Source organism: Pleurodeles waltl, chromosome 3_1 (genome assembly GCF_031143425.1).
Source record: "Pleurodeles waltl isolate 20211129_DDA chromosome 3_1, aPleWal1.hap1.20221129, whole genome shotgun sequence".
In the NCBI taxonomy this organism is placed as follows: Eukaryota; Metazoa; Chordata; class Amphibia; order Caudata; family Salamandridae; genus Pleurodeles; species Pleurodeles waltl.
The window spans coordinates 1,931,530,053-1,931,556,824 of record NC_090440.1 but is presented as its reverse complement, the minus strand read 5'-3'; the positions used below and the strand labels follow the sequence as shown (position 1 = coordinate 1,931,556,824).

Genomic DNA, 26,772 nt, shown 5'->3' with positions numbered 1-26,772 from the left:
GCTGACACACATCCATCCCCTCTTACAAACCTCATACATTCATCTCCAAAACACATCAACACCCCTTGTAATACTCTAATTCCACTCACCAGCACTAACTCACATACAAATCGGTCACCGAAAACTACATCAATATCCCCTCTCACTATTCAACAAAAACAATACAGAACACACACATCAGCACAAACTTTCATTATACTTATTGTCACGCCCACCCTCATGACTACACAAATAATACAAATCCCCTCCTATCTTTATCCCTACATTCTCACTCTTCACAAACACCTACCACAAGCACCCCAACCCAGCAACTTTCATTCATCCGCCTCTCCTCCAATGCACAATTTAGAACCTTACATCATGATCCATATGCTCCTCCACCACCCCTAACCCATACTCCATCCACACTAAACAGACGCAAACAAAATAAACATGCCACCTCTTAACAACTTCGCATCCCCTTGTCCATTACATAAGGCTACCCTACAAAAAACAGTACACTCTTCATGTTTTTTTCTCAGCCACCAAGTCCACCACACACAGACCCAACAAAATGCCCCCTAAACCTGCTGGAAAAGGAACACTATATTGAAAAACAAGACTATTGTGACCCCCACACAGTTATCAGAACAACACACCTGCTACAAGCTCAAATTATACTGCTTACCCTTCTCCTAAGCAAAACAACACCGCCACTATAAATGCTCAGTCACTCTCAAAAAACAAGCACCACATCTACAACCTACTCACAGACATACAACCTGACTTACTATTCATAAAAGAATCATGGTTGGGAGATGACATGGCCCCATGTTGCACGAAGCCCTTCCTCCGGACTATCAAACCATCACACAAAACTGTATAGGCAAGAAAGGAGGTGGACTAGCAATTATATTCGAACAGGCAATAAATCTCAGTAAAACAGACATTTCCATACAAGATTGTAAAGCCCTCCTCACCAGATGCCACACTACTCCAACTTCCTCCTTTAACTTTCTCCTCCTTTACAGACCTCCACCTAACAACTCAACATTCCCAGGCGCTTCTCTAGATACAGGCTCACCCTTATTACATTATACTCAAACTTATGCATTCTTGGGGACCTAAACATTTGGTTTGACAAACCCAATACGCCCCATCTAAAAGCTATCACCACTGGCCTAGTCGCATTGAACCTACATCAGATTGTACACAATCCCACACACATCGCTGGACACATCAGAGATGTCATTTTTGCTAATCCTGAACTAGTTACTGTTCATAGCATCACGCCAATCACATGGTCAGACCACCATTTGAAAACTTTCCAACATAAAACTCCACAAATCAACACACCCCACAACTACTTACATACATGCACCTATCGACCTTGGAACAAACTCAATTTTGATGACTTAGAAACACAACTAACAGCCAACACAGACCTAGATACAATTAATTCTGTTCCAAAACTTTATGAGTGGCTACAGGAAGATTCAAATATCCTAATACCACTCAGAAAACCTAAACATGACAAAAGAAAAACAACACCTTGGAGAAACACAGAACTTAAAAAGATAAAGCAACAAATCAGAAAGTTGCAGCGGACCTGGCTCAAAAAAAAAAAAAAAGACAGTCAAGACAAACTGCAGCTACACAAACTTAAGAGAATATACAAATCATCAATCAAAAAAGCTAAAAAAAAAAAAGTACTAATCAGAATTCAAAATGCTAAATCTGCAACCAAAGAATTTTATAAAATTCTCAATGAATTTCGAAAACCTATATGAATGGAAAGAAGTCATCGCACTACTCAAGATTTCACAAACAAACTGGCAACTCATTACACAACCAAGGCAGACACATTGAACTCCTATTTAAAACAGAAGAAACCCATCAGCACCAACCCCTTTCCTAAAATACCCTGTAAAACAAATATCCCAAGGTGAATTTATGTATTTGGTCAAAGCAAGGAGACCTTCCGGTTGCCCTTCTGACCCTCGTCCACCACACATCTTCAAGAACATTCTTTTATCTACTTCTGCTACCACACCTGTAAGAAGAATCATCAACAACTCTTTAACTACAGGAACCTTTCCTGTAGACCTGAATAAGGCATACATACAACCGTTATTAAAGAAAACAAACCTAGACCCGCAAGACCCCAACAACTACAGACCAATCACAAATGGACCTTTCCTGGGCAAACTGATAGAAAGAGCAGCATTCGCCCCGGTGCCACAATTCATTGAAGACAATTCTATACTTTCAGACTTCCTAACTGGATTCCTGCCAGGAAGCGGCACTGAATCGGCACTCATAGCAATCTGGGATGATCTTAAAAACAGTCGACCGCAAAGGAGTTGCTGCATTACTTTTTTTGGACCTCTCGGCTGCCTTTAATACGGTGGACCGTGACACCCTAATTCAAAGACTCCACAAAGCCGGCATAGAAGGGACTGCTCTCGACTGGATTACATCCTACCTTCCAAAAAGAACTACTCATCTATTCGCCCCCCCCTCTTGTCCAAACCCTACCTCACAAAAGCAGGGGTCCCCCCAAGGATCAAGCATCTCACCTTTGCTTTTCAACACCTACATGATATCATTACCAGAACCGATCAATGATTTTCTTCTCACATGCTACAACTATGCAGATGACACACAAATACTGCTTAAATTAGAATGTCCCAAAAACATTGAAAACTCACTAATCTTCAGTTGACTCAGAGCCGTTGATCAGTGGATGACTGAGCCATCTCAAACTAAATGCATCCAAAACAGAAATACTCATATGTGGTGACTGGAAAAGTTATGACGTACTGTGCGCCTCGGACCACCTCCTCAATTATCAGGGGGAAGTTAAAAACCTTGAAATCACCATGGACTCCAAGTTGACTATGAACACCCAAGTGGACAAATTAGCACGAACAAGCTTCATCACCTCGAAGACTCTACGACGCATCTTCCCCCACCTCCGATTTCCACACAAGGTGCAAGCTACTATCTTGCTTGCACTATCCAAACTGGATAATGCCAATGGCCTCTACCATGGATCATCTCTATTATGAAAAAACTACAACGTATTCAGAACTCCGCAGTCAGGCTACTATTACATTTGAAGCCACAAGCCCACATCTCCACTGCCTTGAGAGCACTACAATGGTTACCCGTTGCCAGAAGATAAACCTTCAAGCTGCTTTGTATCACCCACAAACTATACAAGGAACAGGACCGCTCTTCATCAGAAACAAAATAACCAAATACATTCAACAAAGAAACCTCCGCTCAAGATTGCCCCCCCCCCCACCTTAGAACACCACCATACAAGAAAAGGCTATAGGTGGTACATCTTTCTCGGTTGAAGCAGCCAAACTATGGAATTCATTACCCCCACCAATAAGAGCCACAGATAACTATCTTGTCTTCAGAAAACTACTCAAGAGTTGGCTCTTTCCTTCATAACCACCATATTCAAACAGCTATGGACTGCATTTGCCTATGTTGATAAATATTTTTTTTGTCCGATTATGTGTATACTCTAGTTATATAGAGTTCTTTAGAAAATATGTATCCCTGCTATGTCATAACAAACTACACACATACTCTTTAAAGCTGTTTAACTAATGTATACGAATGGTTTAAATATGTATATGTATGTACATATATGTGTGTGTATTCATGTGTGTGTGTATATGTTATTCTCTGCTTAACATGTTCATAGGTCATTGCATAACTCCTAGATAAGTTGTTATACTAGATACTTATGAATACCTGCTCTCATTTTATATCACACTTTGTCTACTCATCATCATATGTCATGTCTCTATCAATCTATCCTCCATTCCCACTCTGACTCATCCCAAATCCATTCTACTACTTTCATCTCCTAAATAACCCTTCCATCCTCTTCCAAATCTAACTCACCCAAACCTCACTTTACTACCATGATCTCCCAAACACCACTACTATATTCTCCCTCATTTATCTCACCCTGCTACTATGACCTAACCCTTTCCACAGACTCTTCCCTCCTCCATCCCCCCCATTACTCATCCCTATTCCCTAAATCCTATTACCATAAACACCCAATTAACACTTCTGGATTCTTCCCTCCTCCACCCCTCAATTATTCCAGTCAATCTAACTAACAAATTCACATATCTGCGGCTCAAACTAACTCATAATAATGCTAAAACTGTACTCATATTCCCCTATACTAATCCACCACTAACTCCTTTTGGCTTTCGGAGTAGCGTGTTACTCGCTGAAAAGCGCTTTGACGCCTCGTCAGGGGTAGTAAGCACTATATAAATACTATTACAATACAATATGTAGGTCCCCACCCAGCAGGCCTTAAAGCCCCATGGCAGGGTGCATTATATTACATGTGAGGGTATATCTGCAAGAGCAGATATGCCCCTGCTATGTCTTTGTTAATTCTTAGTCCTAGTGAGTAAACAGGGAAGCCATTTTAAGCACATGTGCTAGACACTGGTCACCACGAGTTCCCCAGCTACATGATGGTTTCACTGAAAATAGGGATGTTTGGTATCAAACATCTTGTATTGAACCCTCACTGTTGCCAGTGATGGATTTATTAATACATGCACCCAGAGGGCACCTTAGAGGTGCACCCTGAAAACCTACCATCTGTGTGAGGACTGACCAGTTTCAGCCAGCCTGCCATCATCAGACACGATTCTGACCCCCAAGGATGAAAGCATTTGCTCTCAGGTGTCAAACCAAGCCTGCTCTGGGGGAGCTGTTAACACACCCAATCCAATAGGATGACCTACGAACCTGCATTCCAAGACCGGGGCTTCAAAGTAACCCACCGCCCTTGGTATGCAGACCTAGGAGAGATGCTAACCACCTCCCCATGCCCCACGGCCCATTTGACACCTGGACTGGCTGGAAATTTAGTATTCAGCGAGGTGTGTCCACCCCTCAGGTCAGTCCCACCCCTAAGGTGAGATGCATGATGTCAACACAACTTTTCTGACATTTTGTTTTGGCAGATATAGGAACTCTGGGTCAGTTATGCCCACGTCCCACAGAAACTGGTCATATAGGGGGTTGGGTACTACCCTACCCTCCCCAAAATGCCCCTAAATGCAGTACTTAGAGGAGCCCCTGGCTCCAGGGAAGCACATTCCTGCAGACCTATGAAGAAGGACACCCAAGAGCCACAAAAGCAAAGCAAGAGGAAGGTGCACCTGACTTGGCCCCAGCCCTGTCCGCCTGCCTGTTGTTCCCACCAATTTGTGCCAAAGTCGACTTGTCCTTCAAGCTGCTGTGCCTCCCAAAAGCTTGGGAGGCATACCTGCCTTCAACAAAGACCAAGGAACTCCCATGAAGCAGCAGCGCTGCTTCCCTGCACCTTGCAGGCACCCCAGGGCAACTGCGAGGACACCCGACCACAGAGAACCCGACATAGGAAAGCACCACTGCACCTGTGCCGCCGAGTCCGAAATGAAGTGGGCCAATGGTGGCAACATGGTCCCCCAGAAACAAAGCTCACCTTGGACTTGTCCACTGTGGACTCACCGCCGCCACCTGTAGTCTCAGTACACAGGCCCCATCAACCCTGAGTGCTCCAGTGGAGAAAAGCATGATGCTTCGAGACACCTCAGCACCCTTCACCTCTACAGAGGCATGTATTTCCTATAGCCCAACACCATAGATATATTGTTTGGGGTCAAGGACAACAAATTTTCATGTTTATTTTATCCTTAGGACAAGTAGGCTGAACCCTCTGCAGCACAGCCCCTTTGGCTGCCAGTTTACATGGAAAGGAACTGTCTGCAGTTGAGGTAATATTTGTGCTTATATGTTAATGCTGTTTGAACTTGTATTTATGGTTCAGAAATGCAAAGCCTTTATTATTAGGGTGGATTCTAGAAATAAACATTTTAAGGGCACTACTGACCATGGCTCCAGTACATAAATGTGCACAGACACATTGAATGGTTTAACAATATGAGGCTATGTACAATGCTCTGAGAATTCTCTCCAATTAGATGCAAATGTTTGCACAAGCTTGTAAGCAAGATTGAGGATTCTTTGCTTTCAAAATAAAATGTTCAGAAAAAAATATGCAAGTAGAAAAAATAATGTTTTGTTAAATTACTGTGAAATTTTAGGTACTATATATTTTGAGGCATCATTTACTAAAATGTGTTGATGCATGCTACTGTTTGCACACAAAAAAAAAAATCATATTGGAAAATCAGTGTAACCGTTTTAAACAACAAATACATAGGAGACATGAAAATAAACAAGCATTGGCAAGGCACTGGTGAACAGTCTTTTGGTTTTGTCAATGTGTGACTTGTTTTGACATGGCTTTGTAACACTATTGCTAAGGGAGCTGCCAAGCCCTCACCATTGTAACAAACATTGGTAAAAAGCACACACAAAAAAAAGAAAATGGATTTTGGTCTCAAAAAAGCACAAAATTGCCACAGTAGTCCCTGGCACTGAATTAAACTACTTTGTGTGCCAGTATGCTCCTTATGGAAGAGCAGAATGCTATCACTTTTCACTCACGGTAAGACCAGCCTATAGATGGAGTGAGAGAAATATAGTTTTAATAAAAATAAAGGTTAACAGCAAACCTAATTAGGGGGCAAATTCTTAGATTAAGTCACAAAACCGTATCCGTGGTAAATGTCTTTGCATTAGTGGCTTTCATTAATTCAGAAGAATTTACAGAAGTAGACCAGGAAATTGCTCATGCGAAAATCTGTTGAGTGTTCAGAAGTTCACTTTCCCTCCAATCACTTTTTCTCCCCAACCCTGGAATAACTTCTACTTCTGCCCTTGTCATAAGTAAATTTCCAACCTTTCTCAGTATCAGAAAATAGAGAAGAGCTGGAGAAAATCCTTAAAACATAGAAGTTAGTAGTTTTGCACACTCAAAGGCACTCCAGTCCTGGAACTATTGCTTACTGCTTCATCCAGCCCCAGTATGTGGATCTGCAGAAATGTGTCAAAATAAGGAAAATGCTATAGTAGGGCTTAAAATTGCCTGTATTCAAGTTCTACTATAGTATTAGCCCTGGCATATTCAGAGAGGCTATTATCAGAGCTCTAACATAATGAGAATGCTGCCATAATTTGTCACCGCACTACATGGCACCAAAAGAACAAGTAGATTTTTGTTTACAGAACAAGTAGATTTAACATAAACCTGTCCCATGGACAAGTAGATATTGTATTAAGTTCCACACCCCTGCCCTTAGCCCATGGAGAAGAGGACTGAACGTGTCCCCTCATCCCCGGACATCTAAAGACTGGACCCAAGTGTTGGTTACTCTTGACAGGAGGCTCAATTTTCACCTGCACCATCTTTTCGATTGGACCGATCCACAGAGTAACATTGGGCACCTAACACCATACTACACCTCTGCATCTAGCCTCCCTCAGGCCAACCAGTAGGACCTGTTGATCTGCTCCTGGCCCTTGACCACTAATTATCTGAAGTCCAGGAGATTGGCCTCACAAGTCGCTGTATTTTAACTGTTTTGCCATCTTTGTTTTTTCTCCATTGGATAACATTGCAGCTTCCAGAAATTGCACAGTTGACTTTTCAAAACTGTAAAGATTTTTCTTCCAAAATGTACTTACTGATCGTATTGATTTTGGTGCCAAAACATATAAAGATATTTGTTATTTTTGTAAACTGGTGTGGATCTACTTCTTGAGGGGTGTGTCATTTGTTGACTGCGTGTGTCTTTGCAGATGAGTAACACTCCTCTCTGATAAGCCTAATGCTGCTCAACCACACTACCCACTAAAAGAGCACCTTGGGATTGCTAGAGCAAGCCCCAGCTCACTAATAAGGAAACATAAGGACCTTTTGCACAATATAACTAATTTTGATATATCATATGAAGAGCCAGCTCCTACATCGATTTACAAAGGGGGTGTCCCCAATATTCAGAGGATTATATCACCAAATGGTTCACTGCTTCTGAGAGGGCTTGTACCATGGGGAAACAAAGTCAGAAGTATTGGGACTCTCTACTCTAGGAGCTGTTATCAGGAAAGTGTAGGGATAGACTGCTGACACTGACTGGAGCAGATGCCGAGACCTATGAACGCATGAAGGATACCCTGATTGAGGCCCCTGTACTCACAGCTGAGGAGTACAGGATCAGGAACACTAGAAAAACATCTAGTCAGTCCTGGGTAGATTTTGTTGACTTCTCAGTCAAAACACTAGGTGGCTGGCTAAAAGGGGACCATGTAAGACTATGATGGGCTTTATAATCTTATTATGAAAGAGCATCTGTTGAGTAACTGTTTCTGAAAAAAATGCATCAGTACCTGGTAGACCTAGGTCCGATTTCTCCACAAGAATTGAGAAAGAAGGCAGACCACTGGGTCAAGACTAGGGTATCAAAGACAACTCAAGGTGGGGCCGACCAAAAGAAAGGGGTTGCTAAGCCCCCCTAACGGAAAGATGGGGACTAGTCTAAAAACAAAGAATCTTCTAAAGGACCCCCCAAACACCTGATCAGGAGGGTAGGCCATGAGACAAAACCACAAACCAAGGGTGGATACAAGTTTAAGAACTTTGACACTAAGAAGGCTTAGTGCTTCAATTGCAAGGCCTATGGGCAATGAACTGGAGACCCTACCTGTCACAATAAGAATCCCCCTAGTGCATCTACAACAGTAGTAACTCTCCAGATGGGATCTCAGTTGGGCCCTGATCATGTCACAGAGCTCATATAAGCATCTTTAGTCTCAGATGGACAGTGGATGTAGATGCCCTGGCTGTGTGTCCCAGTAACGTGGAGAAGTACAGGCAACAGCCTCATATTCATGGGATCAGAGTTAAAGCACTGAGGGACACAGGTGCAAGTGTCACCATGGTGACTGAAAAACTGATATCCCCCAAACAGTATCTGAATGGTGAAACCTTGGCAGTCATCAATGCTGACAACCAAGCTAATATCCATCTCATGTCAATGGTGTCCTTAGAGCGAGGAGGGGTTACTGGCTAGAAGAAGGTGGTGCTATACTCTGCAATTCCTATAGCCTGTCTGCTAGGGAATGATCTGGAGTCCTAAGAAAAACCCATGCAGCTATGCTAGGTATACCCAAATTGGTGTGTGAGAAAACCAGAGCACAATGCAAAGCCCATGGTGAAAAAGACGTGCTGGAGCCTGGTATAATGGCCCAGCCCTCAGAGAGGAAAGGCAGGAAGTCTGGTGAGCCAGCTTCTGAGCAGCCCCAAACTCAGGTCCCGTCTCCCAGGGAGAAGACCTGTGGGCCCTTGAGGGAACCGAGCCCCAGGAACTTGGGCCTTACATGGCAGAGCTTCTGGGCCCAGGGGGGCCCTCTAGGGAAGGGCTGTGCCAAGGACAGAGGACCTGTCTCGCTTTTGAGAGCCTAAGATAGCAAGCTGCTCACCAGGAAAAGGGAGAGGTCAGTAGCTCACACAGAACCTATTGGGAGGAGGGACTCGTAAATACTGAGACCAGAGAGCCCAAACCTGGTGCCACAAGGAAGGATGGTAGTGCATCAGATGTTAAGAGAGTTTCTACTCACTTTGGTTCATGACATCCTCTTAGCTGGGCATCTTGGCAAGACCAAACCTTGGAGTCGGTTGGTACCTCACTTGTATTGGCCAGGTATGTCCAAGAAGTTGAAGGAATTTTGTAACTCCAGTGTCACCTGTCAAGCAAGTGGCAAGACAGGTGGCCACCTAAGGGCCCCCTTAATTCCACTTCCAGTGCTGGGGATTCCTTCTGAAAGGGCAGGGTTGATGTTGGCCCCATAGAACCTTCAACAGCATCAGGGAACAGATTTATACTGGTGGTAGTGGATCATGCCACCAGTACCCTGAAGCTGACTACTACAGCTCCTGCAGTTGCTAGAGCTCTACTTAGTATTTTTACTAGAGTGGGCTTCCCTAAGGAGGTGGTATCAGACAAAGTTACTAACTTCATGTCTACATACCTCAAGCCTATGTGGAATGAATGTGCAGCGACTTACACGTTCACTACCACATATCACCCACAAGGAAATGGTTTAGTTGAGAGATTCAACAAAACCATTGAGGGCATGATTGCATGTCTCCCTGAAAAACTCAAGAGGAGGTGCGATATCCTATTACCATGCTTGCTTTTCGCCTACAGAGAAGAGCCACAGAAAGGAGTAGGTTTTACTCCCTTTGAACTTCTGTTTGGCCATCCTGTAAATGGACCACTGTCTAGTGAGGGAAGGCTGGGCGAGACCTCTCAAAGAGCATAAACAAGACATTGTGGACTGTGTGCTTGGCCTACGTTAAGGGATGGCCAATTACACAGAAAAAGCAACCAAAAATCTTAAGGCCAGCCAAGAGCCCCAGAAGCTCTGGTATGACCAAAAGGCTGTCATGGTAGAGGTCCAACCAGGGCAAAAGGTTTGGGACAAGAAGGGTTGTCCTTACCCTACACTTGAAAAGAAGAGTGAGGTCATCTATCTGGCTGACCTAGGCACTCCCAGGAGCCCTCACAGGGTCACCCATGTGAACCACCTTCCATGACTGGGCTGATGTGGCCATGCTGATGCTCACTGAAGAGGATCAGGAAGAATAGAGTGAGCCTCTCCCGGACCTCCTTTTCCACAGCCCCAAAGAAGATTTTTTCACCTCCCATTCTTGCTACACATGTACAAAGTTCTTATTTTAGAAGCATATTCCATGCCTCTCTGGACCTTCTCTCATGTAATAAGTCATTGGAAATCTATATCTCTAGTGTTCTAAGAAGTGGAGGGTTTCCCCATTAAGGACAGGTATAGTAGGTAATCATGTTCTGTAAATTCCTCGATGTTTGGGTTGAAAGAAATCTGTGACCTCGTTCATGTCAGTTGGCTAAGGTGGATGCTGAAGGGTAGGTTTAGAGAAAGTGAGGAGAGGTTAGCTACACATTATAAACTTACACAATTTCTCTTCCAGCACCAGAGACAGGTCAATTTTAGAGTGATGGATGCAGACGAGATCTTAAGGAATTTTGTCTAAAGCAACACCAGTGAGAGAATGACCAAGAGTGCTTTACAACATGACCCTTCACAATAAAGAAAACCCTTTTTGAAACTCTTTCAATGACTGTTTTATTGAAAATGCTGCAGTGCTCACAAATCCAAGAAGAAGTAAAACCCTTTCAAGGTCCTAGGGAATACAAGTTCTTCTCCAGTAAATGAATGCCGTTAGAATGACCACACACCAACAGCAGTAATGCTACATAAAGTTACTAAAGCCATTTTTTTACATTATTTGCCATTATGTGTGATGGTGCGACTCATCTACTCCTTATCCTTTGACGAATCTTCTCTCACTCTCCTTCAATAAAAATGTATTTCTTTGTCGGTGTCGGCATTAACTCAAAACCCCTGAAATGGCTTCATGAACCCTATCCAAACATACATTTTCATAACTTTTTTTAAATTGCTCCCCCCCCCCACAAAACAACGAACAAATCTCAGGGCACAAACAATGAGACTAACTCAATAGCAGTAGACACGTTTTAATCACAATATCACTCTAAACATATTTAAAACATACATGGAAAACTCTTTCATTCACACAGTAACCTTGTTATGACAGGAGTCCAACTTTTCAGCAGTAAAACAATGTCAAACATCAGTTGTGCATGCATATGATCTTTCTACCTCAAACTTGTGTTATTTGCAGCAACAGTCTCTCGCTTTGTGAATACGGATGCAGCATCTGTCCATACCACGTCTCCATCTAGCGATAACTAGGGATGGGGGCGGTGGTTGACTTTCTACAATTTTGTGCAATATCATTTTTCCCAGTGTTAGCCCCAGCAGCACCTTTTCAGCATTAGTGAAACCCTCAAGCTGCAGAACATTTAATAGCTCAAGTTTGGGCTAAATTCTATTGGCTGCTGCAGCAATACAACACGGAACCCCTTAAAAATCCTCTTCAGAGAAGAGTCTGACCCTCGTACACACTTAAACTGCGTGAATAAAATTTTCCACTGAGGTCTGCCATCTCAAGCATTCAGGTCCTGGGCATCTATCGGGAGACAGTAGATCCTAAGTAAACACTTAATCTGGGTTAGCTGTAGTATATTTTTGATGGTAGATTCCCTTGGGCCCTCAGAGAAAACATTTATTCCTCATTAAATTGTGCCAACGCTTGCCTCCAACTTATTCCGAAGTCTATCATTAAGGGTTGGACAATCGAAGTCTTGCATATTCTGTATATTTCCCCAGTTTGTGGGACGGGGAACATGGTCAATTAAGCTTCAAGAGGACCGTATTTGGGTATATCATCATGCTTGGCCAGGAATGGCCTAATAGCATGCTGCAATTGAAGGTACCTTTAAACTGTGATTGAAGCAACCTAAATACCTCTTTGATTTCAGAGAGTTTTGAGCTGCCCACCCATTGCCACAGCTCCTAGTTGGAAGATTCCTAGAGAGTTCTACTCTGTAAATCCTTCCAAGGAGATCACATACCGAAAACCACACTAAACTACAACAAAGTTTGGACAGTCCATTTACCAAACCAATGAATTTGCTTGTTTAAAGCCTTCTATGCTGTCACAACCAATCTTGTCACTGGAAGGGTCCCAAGTGGAAGACTTCCACCATAACAGACTTAATAGAGGGGGGTCTGAGCCAAAAGTAAAACAGTTTTCGGAAGCATATGGAGGATCCTGCACAGTTCCAATCTGAGGGAACTAAATCAATGCTGACTTACAACAACTATTTTATGAGACTTATGGTGTCCTTCACTCCACAGAGGAGACCATCTAGTTAGATCAAGGTGTGTCAACATCCATGTAGTGAAGGGAAGGTTTTGAAAAAAGTGTTCAGTATTTTGGGGAGGGTATTCTTCCTAAATAATGCAATGCGCCCCAACTTAAGAGACATCCATGATTGTCCCTGTAGATACCCCATCATCGGAATAACATCACCTCTGACAGCTACAACTACGTGAATAAGTTTGATCCAAAGGTATATAATTCTACATGTAGAAATGTGAATCCTATGTTCCTCTAACCATGTACCCAGTCAAGCCTTCGTACACGGGGAATATGACAGAGACTTAGGCCAATTAACCCTCAATCCTGACTAGTAGTCTAATATCTCCATGATTTCCATTGCTGCGGAAACTTATATTTTAGGATCACAAATATATAGCAGATCATCTGCAAGATTTTCCATACCAAATCCTCAAACAGAAAGAACTCTGTGACCCTTTCTGTAACAAGGTGATGATATTATATGGCATGACTGGGCAGTCTTACCATGGAAAATCAACACAATACCCAGTAGTGGACCTTGGATTCACTCTCAGCAAACCCTAGCTCATTCCTGATAGTGTGGCAGAGAGTAGTCAGGCTACTTAGAGGAACACGTGTAAAGCATTTCACATTACCAGCATGGACAATAAGTAAATGACGTAACTTGACAGAAATTATAACACCTATTTAGGAAAGCAGATTACATTTTCATATTTATTTAGACACCAAAACAAACTTTGTAGCTTTTGTACAACCGGAGTAGTGAATTTTTAAGTCTTTAGAAAATATAGTACTTTGTAGGTTTAAAAGGTTTCCATTGAAGTCAATGGGGAAAATAGCACTCTGCACTCGGGCACTTGTAGGGTGAGTTCCGAGGAACCCACGGGATTTTAAGGTTCTGCGGGGACCTAGACCAAGATTCAGTAAGACTTTTGTTACTTTGCCCAGGGAGTCTGGTTGCAGAGATGACTTGGCTGTCCTTGGTGCTGAGCAGTCGCCAGTGGCTGGTGCATTTTGTACTCCGTTGCAAAAGTAGACTTGAAGGTGGACTCACACTCTACCCTTCGGATGTAGAGGTCTTTGGGGGGTCAGGTCCAGGAATCAGCACTTGGATCATCACCACCTTGTCTGGTGGCTCTGGGTGCAGAGGGGGCTCCTAGCTGTCAATCTACGGGCTGGTCGAACCAAAGATGCTTTTCTGCTCCAGTCGAAGTCACTTCCTTCACGCTGCAAACCCACAGGAAAGGAGTCACTGGCAACATCGGTCTCTTTGCTGGGAGGATGCCCTGATGTCTGAACGTTGTGTGGCCCTCGGTTTCCGGGCAGGCGACAGACAAGCCTTGGTAGCTGCAGGGTGGTCCACAGGCCTTCTGGCAGCTGGAGGTCATTCGTCACGGAGTAGAAGCTTGAAACGTGGCACAGGTCTCACTCCCACTCGTAAGATGCTGGGTAGAGAGTTTCTTCAGGCTCAGAGACGCAGAGCCTGTTGGGTCACAGTTCTTCGATCTCAGCCGACCTTTACTTCTCCAGTCTAAGGGTGCCACCTGGGCATATGCTTTTTAATCCTAAACATGGGCATCATGTTCAGGGTTAAAAAGCACAGTGTTTGATACCAAACACAAGGGGATTCGGCTGAGCCATTGCAAAGCTGGACATCTGAGTAGTGGTCAGATGCCAGCCCATGTAACCCAATGGACCGCCTGTTACTCAAGCCGGCATCACGTTTTAGATGTCAGCACTGGGCATATGTGCTCTTGCATATATTCCTCACTCATGGAACAGTGCCCCCTGGGCTAGAGGGGGCCTGCTTTAGTAGTGACTGACCCTGAATGGGCAGTAACAGGGAATTTTCTTGCACCTGGTGTGGGCAGAGTCTTACTCGGGCAGCAGGCTGCTGATGAGGCTAACATAGCAGCTCTGCAGTCTTTAACTTGGGGCGAAATCAGTGCTGCAACCCTGGTGATACCCTTTGCCACCCTTGCCCGGGGTACCAATTACTAGGGCCTTACAGGGGTGGTAAGGTCCTTGCTGATTGGCCTATGCAATTCGACATACAATTTAAAGGAAAGAGCATTGGTACTGGGGCCTGGTCAGCGGGCCTCAGTACCCTGACAGGTAAAAAACATTAGCATCTAATAGCAAAAAGTGTGTGTGTTGGGGGTGACCATCCAGACAAGAATGCCAACCAATGACAAGCAATGGGCTGGCCCACAGCCCTCCAATTGTTGGTATTGTCAACGACAGGTCTTCAACTACCCAGGTACAAGCGGCCTGTAGACAAGACCTAGAAATTAACCCAGTTTATGGTAATCCTCAAGAGGTGGCTTTGCACAGTTGCAAAAATCCAACACATAAAATCTACTAGACAAACTACACAAACCAGGCAAAACTAAAAGCAAGTGACTATACTGCAAAACAAGTGGATAGCTTAATTCTTCACACTATCTGTTTTTTGCCACCAATACACAAATCCTGAGAGAAGTTTAAAAAAAGAACCCTCAAGCGCGATAGGTTGGGAAGTCTAACCAGAATGAACTTAGTTCAACACAGATGAGTGTAGGACACATATGCAGCCAGCTATTCAAAGGCACTAACTTCTTTGTCGCAAACAGCAAAAAGATATATGGATTCACTGAAAAGACTCTTGAAAGCACAAAGACAAATGGGAGCAGACAGTTCTGTTTAATTTTAGAGGATAATATAAATACATGCATACGTACGTAGATAGAGTGTCTTTAAAAAAAAAAAAAATTTAGTTGGCACCCATAGAAAGGAGAAATCCCGGAGTTAGGAAATGCACAACCTTATCACAGATAAATGCACTGTCTAGATGTCCTTCTCTATTCACCCGTCCAATGCACCAGGTCTTAACCCCCAGGGTGCATGGGGCGAGTTGGTCTCGTCCAGGCACACGTCCTACACCAGGCCCATGAGGAGGAGCCTCCCTCCCACACCCCCCAGTCGGGGATGGAAGGGGAATCACTTCTCCTTCCATCCCCAACCCCCGCCTCGGCAATCTGATGATGTCAGCGCGCTCACAGCGCGCCGTCATCAGAAGCTCCTGAGGACGCGCTGGAAGCCATTGGCAACAAGATGATCCAGAGAAAGGACCCGTTTTAGGTGTGTCCTTCTCTTTTTGGGGATTTGGGGTGGGGGGTGGAGGGGGGGGGGGGGGGGGGGACAGACACAAGGGGAAAGGAAAGACTTTTTCCTTTTCCCCCGTGCCTGTTTTTAATGGATTCCTCCTTCACGATCGTCAAGCAGGAATCCCCACGAGGCACCAAGGATTTCCTATGAATTTTATTTTGGGGAGCAACCCCTTAGGCAAGGGTCGCTCCCCTGGGGGCAATAATAAACCCACTAGGAACCAGGGTTTGCATTTTTCAGTAAATTTTTGGGCAGCGACCTCTTAGGCAAGGGTTGCTGACCCGGGGGCAAATTTTTTTTTATATGTTTTGGCCCCCCCTGGGGCTAGATCGGCCATGTTTTTGGCCGATTTCACCCCTGGGAGGTTCGAAACCCACTAGGTCCCAGGGATTGTGTGTTGTGTGCATTTTGTGTCTTGGGTGCACCCTTTGGGCAAGGGTCGCTCCCCACCCCAAAGGAGGGAAATTAGCGTTGGCCATTTCTGCTCCCAAGAAGGGCAGAAACCACCAATACACCAGGGATTTTTTTTTTTGTTACCCCTTTTTTTTGTGCTGGGGGTGCCCCCTTTTTGCCCCCTTTGGCAAGGGTCGCGCACAGAGCTGTTGGCCATTTCTGCCCCCTTTGGGGGCAGATCAGCCTATTTTTTTTAGGCCTATCTGCCCCCAAAAGGGCAGAAGGCACCAAAACGCGAGGGGATTTTTATTTTTGTTCCCCTTAGTTTTTTTGTGCTGGGGCACTCCCTTTCACCCCCTTTGGCAATTGTCCCCCCCCACCCCAAACAGGGTACAGAGCTGTTGGCCATTTCTGCCCCCCTTAGGGGCAAATGGGCCTTTTTTTTTAGGCCGATCTGCCTCCAAGGGGCGGCAAAATCCACTTAGGCACTAGGGATCTTGTGTGTGTGTTTTGTGTGGGGGGCGGCCCCTTTGGCAAGGCTTGCCCCCCCAAAGGGCCATCAGTAATGTGCCCCCATTTCTGCTCCCCTTGGGGGCAGATCGGCCTATTTTTTTTTAGGCCCATCTGGCAGAAGCCACTTATGCACCAAGGACAATTTCTAAGTTCTTGGTGGCAGGGTGTTTGTCAACTGGCAAAGTATTTGTAATTATAACAGTTTATTTCTTCTTTTTGTTCTAGTTCAAATCTTTTGCTTCCTTTGCTGTGGATCCTTGCGGTTTTGGCAGTAGTTGTCCTGCGGTTTGCATCACTGCATGTTTTAGGTAAGTAAAAGCAATTTACTCCAAAGAAGTATTGTTGACATGCATGAATGACATGTTTGCAGGTGGTGTACTAAATGCAGGATTGTGTGTGAAATTGTCCTTAGATTTCAGCGCAATTATATTTGTGTTGTCATATGTCTAATTTGCTTTTTTCTTTTTAGTGGGATATCCTTGGGTCTGTGCAGAGTAGTTGCTCAAGGGAGTGGTATAGTTTTTTAGTACACAACTCTTTGTGATAAAGCTACACTTTGTTTATTACTTATTTTAGTGCTGGTTGTTGTTAGAAAGGATCATGGCTAGCCGCAGAGTGACCGCTCAGCAGGTTGTTGGCATGCTTTTTGAGTCGTCTTCTGACCATGATTATGAGACTGACTCTGCATTTGAGGCAGAGGAGGAAGTGAGAGATTCTGGCAGTGAGTTTTCTGTCCGAGAGGATTCTTCTGATGAGGAAGCCACTCTCAGTGCAGATGAAGGGCCTGTTTTAGAGGAGGATATTGATGTGCCCAGAGTGCAGCAGCGTGGGGCTGAAGGGTTTCCCATTAGAAGACCTGACACCTGGATTGCCCCAAACATGGAGCAGCCACAGCTACCCGTGTTTACTGGTCTCCCAGGGTGAAAAGTCAATACGGAAAACTTTTTGCCTGTCAATTTCTTTCACTCGTTTATGGACGATGTATTTTTGGAAAAGATTGTTGAGCAGACTAATTTGTATGCGGAGCAATATTTGAGGGAAAACGCTGCCAGACTTAAGCCTCAGTCTAGAGCTACTCAGTGGGTTCCCACATATCTGGAAGAGATAAAAAAGTTTTTAGGTTTGACTATTTTAATGGGGTTGATAAGAAAGCAGTCACTGGCTTCTTATTGGTCTACTAGTCCCTTGATGGCAACGGCTATATTTCCTGCAACTATTACTCGTAATCGCTATTTGCTTCTTCTTCGTATGCTGCATTTTGTAGACAATGCTTTAGCCTTGCCATGAGATCACCCTGATTCTGACCGTCTTTTTAAGATTAGGCCTGTCCTTGATCATTTTGGAGATCAGTTTTCAGAGGTCTATGTTCCAGGCAAAGAGATGAGTGTGGACGAGTCTTTGGTCCTGTTCAAGGTATGTTCAGTTTTTAAACAGTGCTTTCCTAGTAAGAGGGCACGGTATGGAATTAAATTGTGCTGTCAGAAAGTAGTACAGGATACATGTTTAATTTCCGGGTCTACACTGGTAGGGATTCCAGCATTGAACACCCTGGTTGTCTGCCCACTTTTGGAGTTAGTGAGAAAATTGTGTGGGAACTTGGTAGACGACTGTTTAAAAAAAGGTCACCATTTGTACGTAGATAATTTCTACACTGGAGTGCAGTTGTTCAAGGAGTTTTTCAGAGTGGACACTGTTGCTTGTGGCACAATCCGTTATAACCGGAAAGGCTATCAAAGGGAGCTTGTCTGTAAAAAACTTGAGAGGGGACAGTGCAGTGCCTTGTGGAATAATGGGCTGCTAGCTCTGAAATTCAGACAGGAGGGATGTGTACATGCTATCTACCATCCATGATGAGAGTACTTCCCCTGTGACTGCTTGCGGTCAGGTTGCCGAAGTGTGCAAACCTGCGTGCATTTTGGACTACAATAGGCACATGGGTGGTGTTGATAGAGTAGATCAGAGGTTGGAACCTTACACTGCTCTGCATAAGTCTTACGTATGGTATAAAAAGTTGGCCCTACATTTATTTCATTTGCCAACTTTTAATGCTTTTATTGTGTTCAAAGATTGTTCACCTGAGTCAAGGATGAAATTTGTTAAATTTCAGGAGTCAGTCATAGAGAGCCTTATTATGGTGGAACAGGCAAGAGTTCCTAGAGTAGCAATGGTAGAGGATGTGGCTAGATTGAAAGATCACCACTTTCCAGATCGCATTCCTCCCACTCCCAAAAAAGACTTGCCCACTAAGAAATGTAGAGAATGTGCCCGAAGAGATATCCGGAAGGAGAGCCGGATGTACTGTCCCGATTGCCCTTCAAAGCCTGGGCTGTGTGTGGCCAGCTGTTTCAGGAGTTACCACACCCAAAATAAATTTGGGGAAATACCGTGAGAATAAACTGCCTGTTTTATATTTTCCGATGTTCAGTTTCACATTTGTCATGTTTTCAGTTAAAGCTTTTGTGTTTATAGTTTTGTACTTATTTTATTAGTGAATTTTCAGCAAAGTTAGAGGTTTGCAGGGCAGTGGATCGGGGGTAATTGCGCCATTTGCCCACTGGTGGGCAGAACAACTTTGGCCCCATTCCCCCACTCTCTTATTTTGAAAAGAAAATCTTCCCTGGTCTCTGGTGGGCTTTCTGCCCCCCCCCCCCCTTGGGGACAGATGGGCCTTCCACAAATAGGCCTATCTGCCCCAAAGGGGGGGAAGATATGGCCAAAAGTAATGTGCCCCTATGGGGAGCAACCCTTGCCCAAGGGGCAGACCCCCCAAACAAAACACACACATACACACCCACACACCAATCCCTGGTGTCTAGTGGTTTCTGATTATATTAGGCCGATCTGCCCCCGGGGGGTGGGAGGGGCAGAAATGGCCTAAAAACAATTTGCCCCCCCCCCCCCCAGGTCACGCCCTACACATAAAAGAAAATATATATATATATATATATATATATATATATATATATATATATATATATATATATATATATATATATATATATATTTTAATATATTATCCCTGGTGTCTAGGGGTTTTCTGCCCCCAGGGTGGGCCAGAAATGGCATAAAAATTATTTGACCACAAGGGGCCGCTCCCCTTATACGCAAGTATAAGATACAAAAAAAAAAAATCCTTGGGGTCTAGTGGTTTTTGCCCCCCGGGGGGGGGTATAGAAATTGTCTTGAAACAATTTGCCCCCTCCCCAAGGGAGTGACCCTTGCTGAAGGGGTTGCTTCCTAAACATGAAAGGAAAAAAAAAAGAAAGAAAAAGTCCCTGGTGTCTAGGGGGGTTTTCTGCCCCGGCCTAATTATATTAGGCCGATCTGCCCCCTGGGGGGGGGGCAGTAATGGCCTAAAAAGTATTTGCCGCCCCCTGGTGAGCAGCCTATCCCAAGGGCCGCTCCCCTCATACTCATTTCACAAAAATAAAAATCCCCTGGTGTCTAGTGTTGCGATCGGGCAGCAGAAATGCTTGCAGAGACATGAAAGGAAAGGAAAGGAAAGGCCTTTCCTTTCCTTTCATGTCTCTGCTGGCCCCATCCTCCCGAGCAGAAGAGAAATGCTAAGCATTCCAGAACGATCATCAGACATCACTGGGAGGGTCGGGGGTACAAGGGGAAGAGATTCCTCTTCCAGCCCTGACCTGGGGGGGCAGCGAGGGCCGGTATATGAAAGTAATGGTTACGTCCATGACGCCACACAGGTGCAGCCATGGACGTAATCATTACGTCCATGGCGTTAAAGGGGTTAACAGTACATTTCATTTTTGTGAAAATAAAATTTGATCTACTGAACCATCACTCACCCTCGTGCAAAATCCAACCAGTATGTGAGGTAAAAATGACAAAACCTGCTCCGCTGTAATCAGGAGTCGTAACACCCCTGCGACACGCTAGGTGTCTCAGGTGGGACCTAGATGATGAAGCATGCCACCAACTTGGTTGGTGGGTTAGGGGTCTTTTTCACATAACCTAAGTGCGTTTCTTTTCACAATTTTATTGTCTGGCACATCACAGAAGTACATGGACCCATCAAAATGATATATTACAAAACTACCCGTGTTTGGGGGGGGGGGGGGGGGAAGGGTGGGCACCTATGTTTTTGGTCCCGGGTGCGGCCTTCATCTAGGGAAACCTACCAAACCCGGACATGTTTTAAAAACTAGACACCCAAAGGAGTCCAGGGAAGTGTGGCTTGCATGGATCCCCCAACAGTTTCTTACCCAAACGCCTCTGCAAACCTCAAAATTTGCTTTAAAAAGCATATTTTCCAGACTTTTCTTTGGAGGATCACCGCTCCGGCACAAAATTCCTACTCCCCATCATTCCCCTCAGTCTCCCATGTAAAATGACACCTCACTTGTGTGAGTCCTCAAAGCAGAGTCAGCCTAAAGATGTATAAAAGAAACATGTGTGCTTATCAACTTGCTGTGCTATCCCCTCAATTTCTGCAGGTTTTTGGCCTATTTCCTGTTGCAGGCACCTGTACCACCCACACAAGTGAGGTATCATTTCTATCGGGAGACTTGGTGGAACACTGGGGGAAGGAAATTTGTGGCACCTCTCATATTCCAGAACTTACTGTCACCGAAATGTGAGGATAAAGTGTTTTTTAGCCAAATTTTGAGGTTTGCAAAGGAGTCTGGGTAACAGAACCTGGTGAGAGCTCCACAAGTCAACCCATCTTGGATTCCCCTGAGTGTCTAGTTTTAAAAAATGCACAGGTTTGGTGGGTTTCCCTAGGTGCAGGCTGACCTGGAGGCCAAAATCCACAGGTAGGCACTTTGCAAAAACAGCTCTGTTTTCTTTGGGAAAATGTGATGTGTCCACTTTGTGTTTTGGGGCATTTCCTGTTGCGGGCGCTAGGCATACCCACACAAGTGAGGTACCATTTTTATCAGGAGACTTGGGGGGAACATAGAATAGCAAAACAAGTGTTATTGACCATTGTCTTTCTGTACATTTTTTCCTTCCAAATCTAAGACAGTGTGTAAACAAAGACATCTATTTGAGACATGCCCTGTAATTCACATGCTAGTATGGTCACCCCGGAATTCAGAGATATGCAAATAACCACTGCTTCTCAACACCTTATCTTGTGCCCATTTTAGAAATACAAAGGTTTTCTTGATACCTATTTTTCACTCTTTAGATTTCAGCAAATGAATTGCTGTATACCCAGTATAGAATGAAAACCCACTGCAAGGTGAAGCTCATTTATTGGCTCTGGGTACCTCGGGTTCTTGATGAACCTACAAGCCCTATATATCCCTGCAACCAGAAGAGTCCAGCAGAAATAACAGTATATTGCTTTAAAAAATCTGACATTGCAGGAAAAGGTTACAGAGTAAAACGTTGAGAAAAATGGCTGTTTTTTTACCTCAATATTTTATTAATTTCAGCTGTTATTTTCTGTAGGAAACCCTTGTAGGATCTACACAAATTACCCATTGCTGAATTCAGGATTCTGTCTACTTTTCAGAAATGTTTAGCTTTCTGGGATCCAGCATTGGTTTCACACCCATTTCTGTCACCAACTGGAAGGAGGCTGAAAGCACAAAAAATATCATAAAAATGGGATATGTCCCAGTAAAATGCCAAAATTGTGTTGAAAAATTGGGTTTTCTGATTCAAGCCTGCCTGTTCCTGAAAGCTGGGAAGATGGTGATTTTAGCACTGCTAACCCTTTGTTGATGCCATTTTCAGAAAAATAAAAAAAACACAAGGCTTTTTCTGCAGCCCTTTAAAAAAAAAAAATTAAAATAACACTAAATTTTCGCTGTATTTTGGCTAATTTATTGGTCTCTTTCAGGGGAACCCACAAACTCTGGGTACCCCTAGAATACCTAGGATGTTTGGAAAAAAAAGGACGCAAATTTGGTGTGGGTAGCCTATGTTGGCAAAAAGTTAAGCGTCTAAGTGCGAACTTCCCCAAATAGCCAAAAAAAGGCCTGGCACCTGAGGGGGAAAAGGCCTGACATCGAAGTGGTTAATCAACAGATGAGAAATGTTCACTTTAGAAGAGCTGTGATATCCCCGGATCCAAAAGAGATCAACTAATTTCCTGTGTCAAACTATTAATAGTCTGCAATATATGAATATGAAAATGTTAGATTACATAATAAATTATTATATATTTTTTTCAACAAAAAAAAAAAAGGCTAAGGCACGTTATAGTTAGGTTCTGAATTTACTTGTGCAAAATCTGAGGAATTCAGTAGTTATAGTTAGAGTTATTTCAAGTACCTATAACTCGCAGCCTAAGGTAACTATAGCTTGCACCTCGCCATGCAGTTTTCTTAAATAATTTAACTGCTAATGTGTCATTGATATTTTTGACATGAATGCTGTAATACCTAGGGTAATTAGCAGTGCATGGCGAGGCCGCGAGTTACAGTTACCTTAGGCCGCAAGTTATAATTACTTGAAATAGGTCATTACCACACATGCATTTACACTGAAAGTTTCTATCACTCATATGCCTTTACCACGAAAACTTTGTTGTTTAGGAATGGTTGGTAAAGCAATATGCTTGGTAAAAGTAAAGTGAAAGTATAACATAAACATTATATATATATATTAAACATACACACACACCCTAAAAATGCCCTTACCACCCCAAACACATACGCACCCTAAAACGTAAAATGCCGTTACCACCCAAAAACCCATACCCACCCAAAAAATACCCTTACCATCCAAAACACCCATACCCACATTAAACCCTAAGACTACCCTTATCACCTTAAATCCCGTAACCCTAAAAAACACACACATACACACACATATTTATATAAAAAAACAACAACACTTAATACTTACCTGTTAAACCTTTACCACGCATATACTTTTACCATTCATGCCTTTACAAAATTATAATCAATACTTACCTATCAAACCTTTACCACGTGTATGCGGTTACTATTCAGGCCTTTAGAAATTTGTTGTGAAGGCATGCGTAGAAAAGGTATACTCGTGGTAAAGGCATATACGTGGTAATGGCTTTGTGGTAATGGTAATGCGTGGTAATGTCCGCAATGTAATGGCTGTTTTCCCCTTTAAATAACTAACTGCTGAATTTCTGTGGTTTTGTGCGAGTAAACTGAGGACCCAACTATAATGACCCTGTAACCTTTGTTTTTAAAGTGAATTTCTATGTGGTTTTTTTGTTTAATAAACAGCTCTTACCCACTGAAAGCAGAGTGTTTGCTCTGACTTAGCAGGAGTTGTCAAATCTTCTGCCAATTCAGGACAAACGGTTATGTCCCAGGATGGGGCCCCCAGGGCCAAGGTCCACAACAGGCCTCCTCCATTATTTAATTTTAGCCCCAGGGAGCTGGCATTCCCCAAGACTGCAAGGGACCGCACCCCCCTCCCTTATTGATTAAATTGTACCAGGGAGGTGGCGGTAGCCATAAAGGCCTTCCCGTTTGGAACGTATGTTTTGCCCCGGAGAGGTGGTGGTCCCTGGGGCATGCAGCCCCCAGCACAATTCTCTGTCATCACCCTGGCAGGTGGTGGTACCCGGGGCTAATACAAGCCATAAGAGGGGGCCCCAGCACGCCCCTCCTCCCAATATGCCAATGCCCCCGGGAACTGGACCACCTAGGGGTTTGGGAGGCCGGGAAACCACCCTTTTTTATTTTTCAAATCACTAGAAAAATCCACAGATCCGGATCTGCAGATTTTTTTCGAGATTTAAAATAAAAAAAATAAAAAAGGCTTTTTAGCTCAGTCAGGCTCTGTAAGGGACCTGTGGACAAAGGCTAGAGGCTCAGGGTGACCCTACCCTGGCCCCTTTTCTTTTTTCCACTTCTTTTCTGGGACTCTGTCGAAGCCAAGCCCCAATATGGCTGCCAGCACGTCCTTGTTGAAGGGTTACCAGCCAATCAGACATCAGCACATGGACAGCTGTATCCACAGTTGATCAGAGTCCTTAGAGATCTATATATTTTTTTTGTTTTACTTATAGTTCCGAAACTACTGAATAGATTTTGAGCAAATCACAAAAAAACTACTCTTTCGGATCAAGAGGTAACTTTCTGCCAAGTATGGTGTAATTCCGTGCAGCGGTTTAAGTTGTAATTGTGTTCAAAATCCCTATGGAAAAATTCATGAGGAAAAAGTGTTTTGGAAACCACCGTCCCCTTTTCTCGGCCCCCACTTGACTGATCACCCTGAGACAGCAGCTGAAATGAACAAAGTATTAGTTGAGAAAATTTCATGAAGATTTGTCAAGCGGCGCCAAAGTTATTGTCAAAACAAAAAACACTCTTCAAATAGAAACTAGGTCCTAACTATAAATACCTACTGGTGACCGCCAGTAGGAGGTGTATATGTATAAATATTTATAGTCACTGAAAGAAAAGAAAAAAAAAAAAAAAAAAAAAGAAGGTTACAGGGACGTTATAGTTAAGTTCTGAATTTACTTGTACAAAACCAAAGAAATTCAGCAGTTACAGTTAAGAGTTCTTTCAGCTAACTATAACTCGCCCACTATAACTTGCGACCTTTCCATGCACAGTTTTCTTATCAATAATTTTATTTCAAATGTTGCAGTGATAATATCAAAGATGCCATACAAGATCACATCAATGATATAATATCTGGACTAATTAGCTATGCATGGCAAAGGCACGAGATATAGTTACTTGAAAGAACTCTAATTATAACTGCTGAATTTCTATTCAGAACCTAACTATAACGTCCCTATAACCCTTGTTATTTTCAGTGCGTTTTTAAGGTGTTTTTTTAACATAAAGTCATTTTAATTATGTTATTCCAACCAGCAATGCGCACGTCCTTTGGCTGTCCGCCGCAGGGGTTGGTCGCAAGACCTGGCCTGCACCATGACTTGGAGCCAAGCCCTTATAACCACCCAACCGCGCACCACATACAGCCTTTCCCTGTGTGCAGTGCAGGGTGGCCACAGGGCTGTCTTTTCCAGTGGATCTTTGAGTGGGTGCGTGAGTATGAGTGGGTGCATGAGTCCATAAGTGTATGAATGTTGTTTTTCCTTCACAAATTTTCGTGAATGCGAGAAAAAAAAATTGAATTTACATGAATTTTGAGCCTGGTGATGCACAATTATTTTTAAACCCACAATGTGCTCCTAAAAAAACACCTATATCACACTCCTGGGACCAGTGTACCTTCCCTCCTGACCCCTTATGGCACTTTCAATTAGGATTTTCACCCCAAAGGACCGTGTCCCATGAAATAAAAACAACAGCAGCAACTTTCTAGTCAGGTTGCGGTCAGCCAAATACATCACTTCTTTTTTCACGTGTATTCGCAAACCTTTGCATAATAATCACGAAGTATTTGAGAAATCGCCAGAGAAGAAAAAAATTGTGATTTCCCTAAATTTCTCAAAAACTACTAAACTGATTTACCCCAAATATGCGAAAGCACAACCTGCGTACTGAAAGCTAGCTTTCTGACAAATCTGGTGTAATTCTGTCTAGGGTTTCAGGCTGAAGTCATGTCTAAAGGTCCTATTGGAATTAACAAGGGAAATGCAACTTTTTTGACACCCCCTTTTTCTCTGCCCCCGCTTGATGGATCACTCCAAAACTTTCTGTGAGCAACAAGAATCACCAGCACACCTTTTTGGAAAATTTCATTAAGATTCGTCAAAGGGGAACAAAAATATAGTCAAGTCAAAAAACGCTTTTTCTATGAAAACATGGTTCTAACTAGAACTACCTACTGATGACTGCCACTAATATATATATAGTTTTAGTGACCACGTATCACTTGTCAATCAACCTGACAAACATGAAACAGATGGGTAGTCAGCTTCCTTGCACCATATTTTCTACTCTGGAGTGCTTGCTTAAAACAGGGAGGGGAAGGGGGAGGGGGACTGGAACTCTCTCTCTCTAACCGTGAAATTTACACAAGGTGGTGTTTTTCTTCTAGCTCTATAACACAGGAATAAATCCACGTTGAATAGGACAGGCATC

General features: G+C 43.6%; 1 protein-coding gene across 3 annotated transcripts in view; it reads right to left on the bottom strand.

Moving 5' to 3' along the window:
* The window catches only part of SUPT6H (SPT6 homolog, histone chaperone and transcription elongation factor), an 893,672-nt gene that overhangs the window by 860,381 nt on the left and 6,519 nt on the right, over nucleotides 1-26,772 (bottom strand). Inside the window, exon 1 of one of the 3 annotated variants that reach the window (XM_069226190.1) lies at nucleotides 22,185-22,205. The exons of the other annotated variants lie outside the window; for them this stretch is intronic. The gene's annotated coding sequence lies outside the window, so the exon portion shown is untranslated. Of the gene's footprint in view, nucleotides 1-22,184; nucleotides 22,206-26,772 lie in introns of those variants that run through there. 3 annotated transcript variants of the gene reach the window in all.